At 37.8% G+C, this 17647-nt stretch overlaps 1 protein-coding gene and 1 long non-coding RNA gene across 18 annotated transcripts in view; one reads left to right on the forward strand and one right to left on the reverse strand.

Moving 5' to 3' along the window:
- The window catches only part of IMMP2L (inner mitochondrial membrane peptidase subunit 2), a 917103-nt gene that overhangs the window by 221073 nt on the left and 678383 nt on the right, over positions 1 to 17647 (forward strand). The gene's annotated exons all lie outside the window — the stretch shown is intronic.
- LOC145524596 (uncharacterized) lies at positions 3545 to 6627 on the reverse strand. Its single transcript, XR_014067699.1, has 2 exons — positions 5415 to 6627; positions 3545 to 5004 (listed from the first exon to the last, which is right to left on the reverse strand). It is a non-coding gene; the product is annotated as an uncharacterized LOC145524596 (long non-coding RNA).

Here is a 17647-nt window from a genome sequence, read left to right on the forward strand (position 1 = left end):
TGTTTCACCATCTATTTGCCGTGAAGTGATGGGACTGGATGCGATGATCATGTTATTTAGAGTTAATATTAACTAATTTAAACATTTATACTAGTCCTCTCCCCACATACACAAGGTAATGATTTTTCTCATTTTCACCACTCTAATTATTATTAATGTTAATAATGTTAACATTATTAATGTTAATGTCTTCCAAACTAATCTTGGTTTTCAGTGGAGCAATTTGGGACTAGACATTTGAAGACCAGTACTTAACATATTCATACTTACAGAAAAGGGTGAAGCCATTCTCCTATATAAAACAATGACTACCTTTTCACATCTAAGAAAATTAACAGTAATTTTTGATGTCATTTTGATATCCAATACACAATTTCCCACCTAAATTTCTTTGATAGTTCCCCCCAACCCCGGTTCTGAGACCAGTGAAAGTTTACAAGGTTGTTACGTCTTATACATCTTCATAAATCTAGTTTTTTCTGTTTGATATCTGTGACTATGATAAAGAAAATGACTCTCTTGTAGTGAATATTCTTTCTCTTAAAAAGAAAAAAGTAAGTTGGGAGTGTTTGCCACAAAATCATAGTTGCACATAGTGCTGAAGCCCTTGATTAGCCTCCTGTATGGATGGAAGTGGAATCAAGCTTGGAGAGATGGCGTCATGTGGCTTCTTTATTTCTGTTTCCCTTTACACTTTGCCCTTTGACTTCTGCTATTTCATATTCATGAAGCAGGGATATTATTGGAGATTAAATGAGAATTTCTTTATTTGGCAGTAGAGAAAACAATGGAAAACTGAACCATCTTGGAACCTTTCTTTCTGGAGGGAGATTATGTATTACAGTTTTGGAACTATCCTAACTTTGTCTAAGATGAAGAGCTATTTTGTTGATTACCTTTGGTCTTCATTAAAATATTTTCTGTGGTTTTGAAAAATTTAAAAACCTTTCATTAAATTTAACAGTTGTTGGATAAGCACTCTTTTTTATAGTCTCACTATTAAATATGGGTAATTCATATTCTTAATTGAGGGGTGATGATGGACCATGAAAGCTGCTCAGTCATGGCTGACTCTTTGCGACCATGTAGACTGTACAGTCCATGGAATTCTCCTGACCAGAATACTGGAGTGGGTAGCCAGTACATTCTCCAGGGGATTTTCCCAACCCAGGGATCAAACCCAGGTCTCCCGTATTTCAAGTGGATTCTTTACCAGTTGAGCCACAAGGGAAGCCTGATGATGGACTAATTACTTTTAAAATACCTAATATGTGAAAAACTCTTTAGGTGTAATTTTCTTCATATCTGTATAAACCTGAATGAAAGAAGAAAGGAGATAAGACATTTACTCTGATTTGCTTTGGGAGATTTTATGAAATATAACTTTAAAAAACAGTACTGTACATAATTTAAGCACAGCACGTCGCACTGTATGTGACTTCAAGCAGTAATAAATTATAAATAGCAGTTGTTGCTCACAATTCAGTTATAGGCAAAACTGCATTATAGTTTAAATTCAAATTCCAGTAGATTATTACTACAGTAAAATTTTACAAGGAGTTCAACCTTTATATTAAAGAAATGCAAATGAATCAACTGTGATATGCTATTTTGACCTACCACATTGACAGTGCTGAACAATAATATCTAGTATGAGCAGGGGTTCAAGGGAATAGAAATTATCTCCTTGTAGTGGGGCTGTAAGATTCTTTGTCTTTATAGAAGGGATTAGATAATATGCATTAAGATTAACAGTCTTTGATCCAGTAATTCCACCTCAAGGAATTTTTTCTAAGGAAGTAATCGGAGAGCTAGACAAGTAATTACATGAAATGTTTTATTACAGAAGGATTCATAATACTAAAATATTAAAACAAAAACATAAACATCAAAAAATCATAGAATTGTTAAAAATATTTTGGTAGGTACAAATGCTTAACACAGTGTGTATTTATTTAAAGTGATGTTTGAATTTATTCACTGGTAAAATAAATTATGGTAAATTATTGATAACATTAAATGAAAAAGTAGAATAAAAATTATATTTATTGTCCTTTCTTTGATATTTGTATTTTCTTAAAAGTGTATCTATTTCCATACAAGATACAGAAGTAAAGTATACCAAAATGTTAAGAATTACTATTTATAATTTAAAGATAATAGATTTTTTAATGGTCCTATTTTACATTCCTGAATCTTTGAAAGTTCCTACCATTAACTGGTGTTACTTTAAAAGTAAAAAAATAATTCTTTAAAAAAACTGTTACAATTAGCTCAAATAATATATATTTATAAATATGCATGTAAATTATTTTGTGACTAAAATCTCAGATTACTGTTTTTTCCTTTTGACTAAGCTATTGTTGAATTTTATGCTAATAAAATAATATTCACCAAATATTGCATTCCCTATGGATAGCATTTGGAAAACTCATATTTAGAGAACACAATTATGTTAGTGAATTGAAATTAATGAAATGGCATCCCACACAGGCACCATAATTTGCATATTAATTTCAATTAATGCTTTCATTTATATGACAGGATTATTCTAGACACATTTGATTTAAAAAGAAAAAAGATGGTGAAGCAACCAAATGCTGAGCAATTGTTCCAGTATATTCATAGTATTCCAAAAATATCTTTAATATGTTATTTTTTGGTACTTCGACTTTGGCTTATTTACCTTTTATTGCTTTTCTAACAGTACAAGTACATTTTGTTAATAAACAGGTCATTGTTGATGCTGAGTGTTCTTTTTAATAATAAACATACACCCTGGCCCCCTCCCCTCCATGCCACTCCAGATACAGATAACACTCTGTCAACCACTGATATATTCTCTATATCTTTGAGGTTGTTTTCATTCTCTGTTTAGTTTTTTAGAGTCTACATATAAGTAATAACATACAGTATTTGTGTTATTCTAATTTATTTCATTTAGCATAATCCCATCAAGGTCCATCTATGTTTGTCATAAATGGCAGGATTTCATTCTTTTTTATGGCTGGTTTTCTGTGTGTATATGTATTAATACCACATCTTTATCCATGTATCCATTGATGGACAATTAGATTATTTATCTTTGTAAATGTTTTATAAATGATGTGGCAGTGAACACGGGGTACATATATCTTTTTGAACTAGTGCTTTCATTTTATTTGGATAAATCTCCAGAAGTAGAAATGCTGGGTCATCTAGAAGTTCTATTATTAATATTTTGAGGAGCTTTCACCCTGTTTTTCATAGTGGCTGGAGTAAGTTATATTCCACCAACAGCACACATCCCTTTAATTCACATTTCCTTTAATTCATATCTTCAGCAAATTATTTCTTGTTCCTTTGATAGTAGCCATTTTATGATGGTGTGAGGTGATATGTTAAAGGTGGTTTTGATTTGCATTTCCCTGATGACTAGTAAGGTTGAGCACCTTTTCATGAACCTGTTGGCCAGCTGTGTGGCTTTTTTTGGGGGAAAAAAAAGTTTATTCACACCCTCTGCCATTTTTTTCCTATTGTGTAGTATGACTTTTCTATGTATTTTGGGTATTAACTCCTTATCAAATATATGATTTGCAGATATTTTCTCCCAATTCAGTAGGTTGCTTTCATTTTGTTGATGGAAATTTCCTTTGCTGTGCAGAATCCTTTTAGTGTGATGTTATCCAGTTTACCCAATATCATTTATTGTGACTGTCCTTTTCCCATTGAATATTCTTGCATCTTGTCATAAATTACTTGATCTTACATGTGTGGGTTTATTTCTGGGCTCTCTATTTTTTGTTTTCTTTCTTTCTTTTTTAATCCATGTGTCTGTTAACAAGAATCAGCTGCTTGATAAGTTTTATAGTTTTTCTATTTTTTAATTAATTTATTTTTTGTTGAAGGATAATTGTTTTACAGAATTTTATTGTTTTCTGTCAAACCTCAACATAAATCAGCCATAGGTATACATATATCCTCTCTCTTTTGAACCTCCCTCCCATCTCCCTCCCCATCCCACCCCTCTAGGTTGATACAGAGCCCCTGTTTGAGTTTCTTGAGCCATACAGCAAATTCCTGTTGGCTATCTATTTTACATATGGTAATGTAAATTTCCATGTTACTCTTTCCATACATCTCACCCTCTCCTCTGCTCTCCCCATGCTCATAAGTCTATTCTCTATGTCTGTTTCTCCTTTGCTGCCCTGTAAATAAATTCTTTGGTACCATTTTTCTAGATTCCGTACATATGCATTAGAATATATTTATCTTTCTCTTTCTGACTTACTTCACTCTGTAAAATAGGTTCTAGGTTCATTTATCTCATCAGAACTGACTCAAATGTGTTCGTTTTTATGGCTGAGTAATATTCCATTGTGTATATGTACCACAACTTCTTTATTCATTCATCTTTCCATGGACATCTAGGGTGCTTCCATGTTCTAGCTATTGTAAATAGTCCTGCAATGGACAGTGGGATACATGTGTCTTCTTCTGTTTTGGTTTCCTTGGGGTATATGCCTAGGAGTGGGATTGCTGGGTCATATGGTGGTTTTATTCCTAGTTTTTTAAGGAATCTCCATACCATCTTCCATAGTGGCTGTATCAATTTGTATTCCCACCAACAGTGCAAGAGCGTTCCCTTTTCCCCATACCCTCTCCAGCATTTATTGTTTGTAGACCTTTTGATGAGGGCCATTCTAACTAGTGTGAGGTGATATCTCATTGTAGTTTTGATTTGCATTTCTCTAATAATGAGTGATGTTGAGCATCTTTTCTTGTGTTTGTTAGCCATCTGTACATCTTCTTTGAAGAAATGTCTGTTTAGGTCTTTTTCTCACTTTTTGATTGGGTTGTTTGTTTTTCTGGTATTGAGTTGTATGAGCTGCTTATATATTTGGAAATTAATCCTTTGTCAGTTGTTTCATTTGCTATTATTTTCTCCCATTCTGAGGCTTGTGCTTTTACCTTGCTTATAGTTTCCTTTGCTGTGAGAAAGCTTTTAAGTTTAATCAGGTCCCACTTGTTTACTTTTTTTTTTTTTTTTTTTTTTTATTATTTTTTTTTTTATAAATTTATTTATTTTAGTTGGGGGCTAATTACTTTACAATATTGTAATAGTTTTTGCCATACATTGACAAGAATCAGCCATGGGTTTACATGTGTTCCCCTTCCCGAACCCCCCACCCACCTCCCTCCCCCTCTCATCCTTCTGGATCATCCCATTGCCCCGGCCCTGAGCCCTTGTCACATGCATCGAACATGGAATATATGGAATCTGAAAGATGGTAACGATAACCCTATATGCGAGACAGAATAAGAGACACAGATGCATGGAACAATTTTATGGACTCTGAGGGAGAAGGTGAGGGTGGGACGTTCTGGGAGAATGGCATTGAGACATGTGTATTGTCATATGTGAAACAGAGCACCACTTGTTTACTTTTGTTTTGATTTCTGTTACTCTAGGAAGTGGGTCATAGAGGATCTTGCTTTGTTGTTTAGATGAGGGTTAGGTGATGCCTGGTCTCGTATTCAGGTGGTTTCCTTTGTGTGAGTTCGCACTATCTGATACTCCCTAGGGTTAGTTCTCTGGTAGTCTAGGATCTTGGAGTCAGTGCTTCCACTACAAAGGCTCAGGGCTTGATCTATGTTCAGGAATGACGATTCCACAAGTGGTTTGTTACGGCATTAAGTGATATTAAAACAAATACCCAAAAACGAGAAACCAAAGGTGAACCTGAGACAAATGGCAGGTACAAAATCAGGCAAATAATAATTAAAATAATGGAATATACACATGCACATATACACTCATCAGCAAAATCAAAATAGTCCAACAAAAATACAGTACAGTAGATTGACCTGGCGAACAAAGGAAATAAAAAATTACATTTATCAGTTAAGAACAAAACTAACTAAAGCACAAACTGGAAAACAATACTAAAGCAAGGTACCATGTGGAGAATAAAGCAATGAAAACAAAACTAACAAATATGTTGAGAGGAAAAGAAAGAAAAGATAAAGAAAGAATAGATATACAAAGTTAAATAGAGTTAGATGAAGAAGATTTGTGTACATTAAAAATTAACTGTAAGGGGAAAGGAACAGTAGAAAAAGCAAACAAAGGAATAATGTAGAAAAAATAATAATAGGTTTAAAAAAATTAAAAACTAAAATTAAAAAGAGAAAAGAAAAAAAAAAGGAAGAAGAAAGAAAGAAAAGAAAACTCCACAGAACTGCAGAAGGCCAATGTCGAGGCAGAGGTTTATAACAATAAAAAGTATGAGTGAATATACACATATACATATACACCGATAAGCAAAATCAAAACAGTGCAACAAAAATAATGTACAATAGCTTGACCCAGCAAACAAAGGAAACCAAAAATTATATCTACCAGTTAAGAACAAAACTAACTAAAGCATAAACTGGAAAACAAAACTAAAGCAAGATGCCAAGTGGAGAATAAAGCAATGAAAATAAGACTAATAAATATGTTGAGAGGAAAGGAAGAAAAGAAAGGATATGCAAAGTTAAATAGAGGTAGATAAAGAAGATTTATATACATTAAAGATTAACTGCAAGGGGGAAAGAACAGTATGAAAAGCAAACAAAGGAATAAATGTAGAAAAAATAATAATAGGTTTAAAAAATTAAAAAGAGAGGAAAGAAAAAAAGGAAAACTCCACAGAACTGCAAAAGCCCAACACAGAGGCAGAGGTTCATGACAACAATAAAAAATGTAACTGAGAGGAAAAGAAAAGCTCGAAAGCTTCATTAGATTTCATAGTGCCAATAAAATTGACAAGTGCAACAGAGGAAGAAAAAGAAGGGGGAAAAATCTACAGAACAAGTCAAAACATAAGAATAATAAATGTTTTTCTTGAGTCACTCTTTTCAGAGTCCTTTTCCTTGCTGGGAGTCACAGTCCATGTTACCTCCCTAGGATGCCCTCCAACACTGTGCTGAACTCTGGACCTGCTGTGGGGGCAGCTCAGATACTAATTTGGTCCTACTCCTGTATGTTCTTGCCTCCAATGTCCACAGCTATCAGAACGAGTGCATTTTCTTTTGTGGGAGCTCTCAGTGTCCTTTTATATATTCCATAGCCACAGAATCTGCCTAGTTGATCATGCGGATTTAATCTGCAGCTTGTACAGATGGTGAGAAGGTTTTGGATCTTCTTCCTTACTCATACTGCCCCTGGGTTTCAACTTTGGTTTTATTTCTACCTCTGCATGTTGGTCATCCACAGGGATTTGCTCCTGAGGCTGCCCTGGAGGACTTGGGTTTGCCCCAGTGAGGGCCAGGTGTGGAGGTGGTGCAGCTGCTTGGGTCACAGGGGTTCTGGCAGCACCAGGTACTCAGGGGAGTTGGTGGCGAGGGCGGCAGGAAATATAGTGCTCTAAAAGGCTATGGCAACCAGTATTAGCCAATATCTCTATTATTCTTGCCTGGAGAACATCCCCCCCCACCCTCCGCCACCGCCACCCCGGCCAACTGAGAAGCCTGGCTGGCCACAGTCCACAGGGTTGCAAAGACTTGGACCCGACTCAAGCGAACCTGCCTGCATAGATGCACGACTTTTTTTTGCCTGTGGCAGCTCTGCCCCAGTGAGGGTTTTGTATGAAGGTGGTGCAGTTGCTTGGTTTGCGGGGACCCTGGTCGCCCCAAATGTGCAGGGACAGGGATTACGTCCATCACAGGAGTTATGGCCCTATCAGAGTCATTTTTCGAGCATCTTGTAGCTGGCGATCAGAAGGCCTCTTTGGCCAGTCTCTTTCCGCAGCTCCGCCCGTTCAGGCACTTAAAGGGTTCCCTTGCCTGGGGTCCTGCTCTTTTGTTCCCTGAGTCAGGCACATAGAGGCTCCCCCCCGCCTCCCCCGCCGCTGGGGTCTTATTCTGTAATTCGGTGCATCAGTCACTTAAAGGAGCACCCTTGGTGGGGTCCTACTCTGTAGTTCGGTATGTCAGGCGTTTGATGGGCCAACCTCTCTATTGTTCAGCTGCTGATGCTGCTGTGTGGGGAGAGAGAGGCTATGGTGGTGGCTCCACCCTGTACACCTGACTCAGCAGTATCGCTTTGCTTCCATGTCTGCCCGGCTTTTCAACACAGGCTTTTCTCATCACAGTCTCCCCCCTCACTTCTCCTCGATCTGTCTCTCCACAGTCAACAGCAGCCCTTGCCCTGGGATTGCTCCACAATCCCTAAACTCCAGCTCCTAGCCGCTGTGCCTTCTAGGGGACTTGTGTCCCTAACCGGGATATGTATGACTGCAGCAAGGACTGATTCTCATTCCATTTAGGCTGCCACAGATCAGCTGTTTCACTCTCAGCCTTAAATGTTTCTCCTCTGACTCAGACAGTTGCCTAGATGTGGGGTTCGGACCCCTGCTTCAATTCCCCCACCCGCAGAGGGCAGGTCCAGTCCTACAAACACTCCTGTTTCCCCCCCTAGTGTCTTCATCCTACCAAGTTTTGTGTGATTCTATATATTCTTTTCTGCTGGTCAGGTACTTCTGTCAACTGTCAGCTGGCGTTCTGCATGCACTTCTGTGTTTGTTGTCTACCCCTCTGCCTTCTTATTCTCCTTTTTTACTTTTATTTTCATTAGTTTATCTCTTGTGCTATTGTTTTGCTCTAATCTATTTCTAGATTTTGAGTGGAATTTTAAATCACTTTTCTTTTTTTTCCAAAACTTATGTATTTAAACATTTAATGCTGTGGATTTTCTTCAGAAAAGTGCTTTTGCTGTGATCTATAGTATTAGTTGTTTAATAGCTTTTTGTTAATTTCCAGGTGAAAAGGTTTTATATTATTAATTAGGGTTGTTTTTGATTAGTATATGATGATAAGAAAACAGTATTTGTGTCTTACCATTAATACACTAAAATACAGTAGTCGGATTAATTCACTAGTATCATTATTATTCACTCAGTTGAGTTGCGACTCTTTGACCCCATGAACTGTAGCCTGCCAGGCTCCTTTGTCCATGGAATTCTCCAGGCAAGAATACTGGAATGATCAGCCAGTCCTTTCTCCAGGGGATTTTCCCAAACCAGGGATCAAACCCAGGTTTCATGCATTGCAGGCAGATTCTTTACCACCTGAGCCATTTGGTACTTGGAGATATTGTGGATAAGTTTCAGACTACCACAATAAAGTGGCTGATGCAATAATGAAAGTCACAAAAACTTTTTCCTTTCCCAGTGCCTAGGAAGGTTGTATTTATATTATACTGTTAGTGTTAAGTGTCCAATAGCCTTATGACTAAAGCTAATATGCATACCTTAGTTAAAAATGTAATTCTATTGGAAAAAGTGGCACCAATAGACTTACTTGAAAAGAGTTTCCACAAACCTTCCGTTTGTTGAAAACATAATATCTAGGAAGGCAAATAAAGCAAAAGGATTATGTGCTTAGTCACTCATTTGTGTCCGACTCTTTGTGGCCCCATGGACTGTAGCCCCCCAGGTTCCTCTGTCAATGGGGAATCTCCAGGCAAGAATACTGGACTGGATTGCCATGCTCTTCTCCAGGGTATCTTCCCAATCCAGGGATCAAACCCAGGTCTCCAGCATTGCAGGTGGATTCTTTACCATCTGAGCAACCAAGGAAGTCCATAATAAAGCAAAGTGTAATAAAATAAGGTTTATAAACTTAAAATAGCCTCTACTGGGATCAGTTCAGTTCAGTCACTCAGTCATGTCTGACTCTTTGCGACCCCATGGACTGAAGCATACCATGCTTCCCTGTCCATCACCAACTCCTGGAGCTTGCTCAAACTCGTGTCTATCAAGTCGGTGATGCCATCCAACCATCTCATCCTCTGTCGTCTCCTTCTCCTCCCGATCTTTCCCAGCGTCAGGGTCCTTTCCAGTGAGTCAGTTCTTCACATAAGGTGGCCAAATATTGGAATTTCAGCTTCAGCATCAGTCCTTCCAATGAATATCCAGGACTGAGCTCCTTTAGGATGGATTGCTTGGATCTCCCTGCAGTCCAAGGGACTCTCAAGAGTCTTCTCCAACGCCACAGTTCAAAAGGATCAGTTCTTCAGCGCTGAGCTTTCTTTATAATCCAGCTCTCACATCCATACATGACTACTGGAAAAACCGTAGCTTTAATTTTTGGATTCAGTTCCTGTTACCAACCAGAGTTTGAGTTCCTTCTTCATTTTTGGCACTTCGAGATTTCTTTCCTTTGGTTTCAAATCTGACCATATCCCAGAATTATTTTGTTATCTCCTTCTGCCTTAGCATTTCATTCATTTGGAGGAAAAAGTGACTGATTTCTGTCTGCATAATTCATTATAAAATTATGCTAAAATATGCTTGTATTTTCTTCAGTTTTGAATATCTTTACAATGTAAACTAAAACTCTGCATCTATTGGGTCTGGGGGTTAATTTGAGTTCAATGAATATTTATTTTGAATCTGTTATCTTGTCACATACTATCCTAGTAGGTCAGGCATAAAGGAATTTCTGTGACACCTTTTTATTTATTAGTAACTGCTTGGTAGATATCAAGTCCTAGAGTCATAGTGTCCATGTTCAGGTCTAATTATGTGGGCAGAACTATAAATTGGAAGCCTTTATCTTACATTCCTACAAGGATATTTCTGGGCATTGTTTTCTGTTGCATAAATTATAAGGTTCAAAAATGGAGGCAAGAGCTATAAGTACAATGAATGAAGAATGCGGCATATTATGCTTTCAGTTTAACACAGGCATTTTAGGATTAGGGATTTATATCATCATAACTGAAGGTATTTTAAGGTAAGTTACTTAGTCACAAAGGCAAAGATGAAAGTAAAGTCTTAGAAATGTTTTACGGAATCTTTGAAAAGGCATGACAAATTTCTCTGTACTAATTACTGTGTATTTTATACCTCCTAATTAAATAAACTGTTATTGTTTTCCTATTATTCTGGTAGTTTGAATAGTGAGTCTAAGAGGATACTTAAATTAAAACCACAATCAGGTGTTTATATTGAAAGATTTCTGAAACTAAAGATTTAGGGCAGAGTTACATAGTAAACCTGAGCTTTAAATTTAGGACTACAGTTTTCATTTGCAGAATTTTTAAGGATATCACCCACAGGATATGTTACAAACACCTGAGAAGTTTAATCTGAAAAAATTTACAAAAATTTTTTTTCCCCCAGTCAAGAATATTTGCGTTGAAGACATTGACTACATTATCTCAAATCAGAGATCTGAGTAGTTGTGAGCTTCCAGGGAGCACTCAGAATGGATGGAAAACATTTTTTATAATTACTGTCATTTTTTTTAATCAGTGTGCAGTGATTAAATCATGTAATGAAGCAGGATTTTGATTAAAATCCCTTTCTTTCAATAGAGGTTTTGATCTGTTGACACTGAGCCAGTTGGGTGCTGACTTAAACTCTCACAGTTTGAACAGGTGCTTATTTGGTATGATGGGAGACAAACAAGGATAAGGCCGACTTAAAGGCCAGCATCCATCTATAGCTTCTCCATCAGAAAACTTTAGTGGAATCAGTAAGAATGTCATGGGATTTCTGACAAACTCTTAGTTGTTATTTTCTTCTTCGGGCAGAGTAGCTTAGCCTAGTTCATGTACATTTGGTAGCCTTTTTTTTTTTTGAAGGAAGCACAGATTTGTCTATCCTCCCATCCCTATGTTTATTTATGTATTCTTTTATTCAATAAATATTGAGAGTATCATGTGTTCCAAACATATATGAATAAGGTCATTTCTCCTTTTTAGTCAGGGGTATGGAAAGAGAGGGAAAAATGTGAACAGTACAATATAGTGTAATAATTATAAGTTCAGGGTCCTTACATAGATGGGTCAAATGTGAGAGGTCTAAGAACATTTCCTGGAGGGCTACAAGCTGAATGAAACTAGGGAATGAGCAATGTGGGGCATGCTGCTGACAGAGTATGGATTGTTCTCAATATATTGTCAGTTGAAGTACTTCAAATATTTTAGAATTGTGCCATATGAAAAGCAGAAGTGGTAAGAGAGGAGGCTGGAGAGGAAAGAGATCATAAACGACCTTGTGAAGTGAAGTGAAGTCGCTCAGTCGTGTCCGACTCTTTGCGACCCCATGGACTGAAGCCTATCAGGCTCCTCAGTCCATGGGGTTTTCCAAGCATGAATACTGGAGTGGGTTGCCATTTCCTTCTCCAGGGGATCTTTCCGGGCCAGGGATTGAAACCCGGTCTCCTGCATTGTAGGCAGACGCTTTAGCATCTGAGCTACCCGACCTTGTATCCTGGGCTAATGAGTTTGAACTTGATCTGAAGGTGATGGGGAACTGTTTAAAAGTTTTAGGAAGATTACTCTGGCTGTGTTTTAGGACATGAATTTTTGGGTCATAAAACTAGAGGTAGAGAAACCAGTTAGGAAACTGATTAAATAACCTGAGTTAGAAATGCTTAAGCAAACACTAAGTCAGTTGGAGGCAAGTGAAGAGACGAAAGAGCTAACAAAAATTCTGACTGTGGGATGAAGGAGAGGCAGAGATGACTCCTAAATTTCTGGTTTGGTTGAGAAGGTGGATGTGTAAAGGTGATGACATTGTCTGAGGTGAATGAATGACAAGGCAATTTGAGGGCTTAGACTTGTTTGGATTCATAGTGTAGAATTAGCTCTGTCCTGGAATGATAGCCTGAGCAGATGTTCTCCACTTTGCAGCAGTGTGCAGGCCAGGTGTGATTGCACTGTTGGTGAAGCCTCAGGAGTCATGCCTGAGGATCAATAGTGTGTCCTTCCTTTCTGAGTAGATGTCTTCCCAGGCTGGAGGATGCTGTGTTGATGGGGATACTTTTTAAAAGAGGCCTTATGCTAAATAAGCAGTAATGACTAGCTTATGAAAGAGTTTCATTAAGTTAAAAATATAAATGAAAGAGAAAAATAGAAGGGATTTTCTTATAGAGTCATTGTTATCACCTATAAAATGCTGTACCTGAAGTATTAACCATTAGTTACTCCCCAGTAGGCCTTGGACATTGCCTGAAAGTGGGCCCTGAAGGTATATTTTCAGCCAACATTCTAACCTTTCTTTACTCTGTGTCCTTTTTTTTCGCTATATGCTGTTTTAGCTTTTTAAGCAACCTTAAGTTTTAAATGATCAGCACTGGAACTGAAACCCGTGCTTAAAATAGTACCTATCCCTATAGAATGTAGTCACCCTTGAAACAGATTATGGGACCATTCTTGAGGGCTGATCATTGGAACAATCAAGTATATAACTTTGAAATATGATGAGAATTGTAATGGTTCACTGATAACTCTCCTCTGACTCTGCTTCCTAACCCCCTACGCCAATCCATTCTGTCTCACAAGGCAAAATGAGTCCTATTTGGATCTGCTTTTCTGTAATTTTTTTACTCTTTTGTAAATGACATTGTATCACATTTGGAACATGTTGTTGTTACTTAGTCACTAAATTGTATCCAGCTCTTTTGCAACCTCTTGGACTGTAGCCCACCAGGCTCCTCTCTCCATGGAATTTCCCTGGCAAGGATACTGGAGTGGGTTGCCATTTCCTTCTGCAGGGTATCTTCCCAACCCAGGGATGGAACCTGCATCTCCTGCTTGGCAGGTGGATTCTTTACCACTGAGCCACTAGGAAAGTCCTTCAAACATGTTGGAGAAGTCTATAATATGTAGCACATTAGTATAGAAGGATATTCTACTTCTAAGTAGGGATGGCCTTTAGCACTTATGAGGACTTAAACTATGATCTTTATGCCATAAAACATCAGGGTCACAGCTTGATATTGCTGAACAGTTCTCTGTATGCTGTGAGGGTGAAAAAAGAATGCTCTCAGCACCCTGTTGAGTGTGACATGATTACAAATGATTCCTCACAAAGTCCTGAAAGTGTCAGGATGCCCTCGGCCTTGCTCTCTAACAGACAGATTTGGTAGCTTCTACTCAGACTCTCAAAGTCTAATGGAATCTCTTACCTTAAGGCACATGGTGATGTTTTGATTACTATCATGGCATGAGAGAGGGATATTTTCTTCTTTAGTTGCCACAATGTGTGGGCAAAATTTAAGATAATGATACAAACAAATAGTTGCTATAGATGGCTAACTTCTGGCTGACTAGCCAACTAATCTTAGAGTTATTCAGAACAGTCTGAATAACACTGAATCTTGTGAAAAACAGACAATATATTTGCTCTATAATAGGCTTGAAAGAATTATTTCCACACTTGAAATGTAAATAATAGCAGTTATTTCATAGTTCTACTTTAGTAACTAAAATATTTTTAAAAGAATCTATTAGTTAATGGCAGCTCACTCCAGTGTTCTTGCCTGGGAAATCCCATGAACAGAGGAGCCTGGCAGGCTACATTCAGTCCATGGGGTCATAAAGAGTTGAACATGACTTAGCAGCTAAACAACAGCAACGTTAACTAAGAGAAATCTTGCTTAATTGTGTTATAGGTATAGTCAGTCCTCCATATCCGTGGGTCCATTTGTGAATACAGAGAACTAATTGTGCTGCATCATGTTATCTACGGGAGATCCTAGAACCAGTATCTGTGGATTATTGTCTCTAAGTGCTATCTTCAAGTTTGCCACATATCAGAACTAGAAAACTGATTTGTGGTTTGATCTGAGCCATACCAGTTTCCTACAATGAATATTTTGGTTGAGGTTTAGTCCTGTTGAAGGCTGCTGTTGTTTCATGTCAGATCTGAGACTTCTTGCGATAACTTTTGTAATGATATCTTTTTATTAAGAGTGCGTTCACAGATCTCCCTTTCTCTGCTTCCTTCAGAGGTCTGTCTATAGCTGCTGTTACTACCAGATTTCACCCCCTATTTCCCTTGTACTCAATTTGGAATTTTATTTGTGTACTCAAACCCTCTGTTGGTCTTTGTAAGGAACCCAAGTACCCTCTCAGCTTTCACATCTGTATTAACCCGGCAGTCTGGGGCAAGGCTGCCATCTGCTTTGTGGGCAGAATCCATCTGCTTTTCAATTCCACTGATACTCAGGACCCTTAAAGGTCCTCTCCTGGCACCTGTGGCCCTCTTTCACATTTTAACTTTTTAGCTTCTGGCCAATATTGGAAAGCACAACTGCAGAATCACATGCTAACATGGTTTCTATTTCTCCAGTCTTCCGTGGCTTGGATAAGTATAGCATTATAAGGATTGCATTAAAAATACCGTTTATATTCTGTAAATAGTTAACATGGTGCTCATCAAAGGGCAGGTTGGAAAAAAATGAGTGTTTTTATAGTGTAACTGCCTACTTGATAATCTTTTTTTAAAAAAAGTAACAGAATGTATGGAACTTATAACAAATTGTATTCAGCCTTTCTTGACATTTTTAGTTTGATTTAACTCTGAGTAGTTTAGGAAGTAATGAAATGTTAAATTCACAAACATAAAAAATCTTATTTTTAATAGGTTTAAAGAATTGTAAGAGACTGAAATTTTCCTTAGTTTGACAAAAAAAATAAATAGCCTTTACTAACCTTGTGATATCAGTGATTGACAGGCTGTTCCCAGCAGCCTTATAATGGTCTTTTTAGGCCATGGTAATTAGACTTGAGAGAGTGAAGATGAATTGTTGATTTCTGTGATTTTTTTTTTAATTTCCAAATTGAAGAGTTACATAAAATCTTATACACTCTTTACTAAGAATGTTTGCATTTAATTTTGAGACCTTTGAATATTTTATTACTAGTTTATTCCTTTGCTTTGTTACTATTAGGTCTTCAAACTGTTAAATATTTAGGGTCTCTCTGAGTGATAAACCCCAATTTCCAGGGAGTTGTGTAACGTTCTTTGCACATTTAGTGTTGGATCTTAACATGTAAATCTTACGTTCTGCCAAATTACATTGAACTTGGCTGAATCTTTCTCTGTACAGTAGGTCTAAATATCAATAATGATGCACTGGTAATTAGTCATCATTTAGATCAGAGTGGCTTTGCTGCTGCTGCTGCTAAGTCACTTCAGTCGTGTCGGACTCTGTGCGACCCCATAGACGGTAGCCCACCAGGTTCCCCCATCCCTGGGATTCTCCAGGCAAGACCACTGGAGTAGGTTGCTATTTCCTTCTCCAACGCATAAAAGTGAAAAGTGAAAGTGAAGTCGCTCAGTCATGTCCGACCCTTAGCGACCCCATGGACTGCAGCCTACCAGACTTCTGTGTCCATGGGAGTTTCCAGGCAAGAGTACTGGAGTGGGTTGCCATTTCCTTCTCTGCAGAGTGGCTTTAGATATTGTTAAATTTTATATCATATGTATCTTTTAGATAACGTTCAGGAGTGGCTAAAGAATTTAGGGTCTGAGGCCTGAATAAGAATTTGAGTCTTCCATGTCCAATTAACACCTTGAGTCAGTTTTCATGCCTGGATGAGGAGGCAACAATTCTTCCATTACCAAGTTGGGAGAATTGATAGAGACGGTATATGTGAGGTCCTTTACAAATGTGCCTTTATAATTTCTTATAAATATGGGGATAAAGTTTTTCTTACTTGAGCGTATAAATATATGAGATAATACTATCAGATATACTCATTCATTTCTTAATTTTCCCTTTCTTCCATCATCTATTGAAAATACTTGCTTATTTTTTCTTCTTCTTCATAAAGAATTTTGTTAAGTTGAAGTTCCTAGAAGCTGGAGTATTCTAAGCTATACCCCTTCAGAATAGAGTCTTAAAGAATCATAAGAACTACTATAGTGGTTTTATTCTTTGCTAAAATTTTTGAAGAATTTTTTCTTTTATCTCTATTGTTGTATTCATCCCTATATGGTACATTTAGATCACAACAAAGAATTTTACTTTGTTGGCTCTTAATGCAATGAAATATGTATACTGTTTTTTTAGATTCTTGCTCCTATTGACTTTTTGCCATGTCCTCTTCATCTATCAGTCTTTCAATTAGGGTGGCTGGCTTGTGCTTTGAGTACATTCAGCACTTACCTGACTTTGTCACTTACGGCTTTGCTTCCCTGGTGGCTCAGACGGTAAAATTGTCTGCGTGCAATGCTGGAGATCCGGGTTCAATCCTTGGGTTGGGAAGATCCCCTGGAGATGGAAATGGCAACCCACTCCAGTACTCTTGCCTGGAAAATTCCATGGATGCAGGAACCTCATGGGCTACAGTCCATGGGGTCGCAAAGAGTTGGACACAGCTGAGCAACTTCTCTTTCACTTTAGCTTTTACTTTCTTTCCACCTGCGTACAATTCCTTTCCACTCTTGAAGTACTTTCCTATCAATAAGGCATGGGGCATGGCGTGAGTCTTACCTCCTCCACGACGTTTTTGCAGACTAGCCAAAGTGGTTATTCTGTTTCTTGCATTCCTACGGAAAGAGTGATTAGCTCTAGCACTCATGTTTTCGTTAGTTGACTAGTAAGGAAGCCTTTTTTTTTTTCCTTTTTCTGAAAGAGTCTGAGAAACCTTTTCATGTGTGTCATTTGCTTAAATTGACCTAGTGTCATTCATTACTGAAGCACTAGTTGGTGCTAAGGAGGTATTACCATGATTGTTTAAATTGCGTGCCTGGTGGGCATGTGTGCTCAGTCGGGTCCCACTCTTTGCAGGAAAGACCTCGTGAACTGGAGCTCGCCAGGCTCCTCCATCCATGGGATTCTCTAGGCAAGAATACTGGAGTGGATTGCCAGCCCTCCCCAG

Source organism: Giraffa tippelskirchi, chromosome 10, assembly GCF_054371585.1.
Source record: "Giraffa tippelskirchi isolate mGirTip1 chromosome 10, T2T-mGirTip1v1.2.pri, whole genome shotgun sequence".
In the NCBI taxonomy this organism is placed as follows: Eukaryota; Metazoa; Chordata; class Mammalia; order Artiodactyla; family Giraffidae; genus Giraffa; species Giraffa tippelskirchi.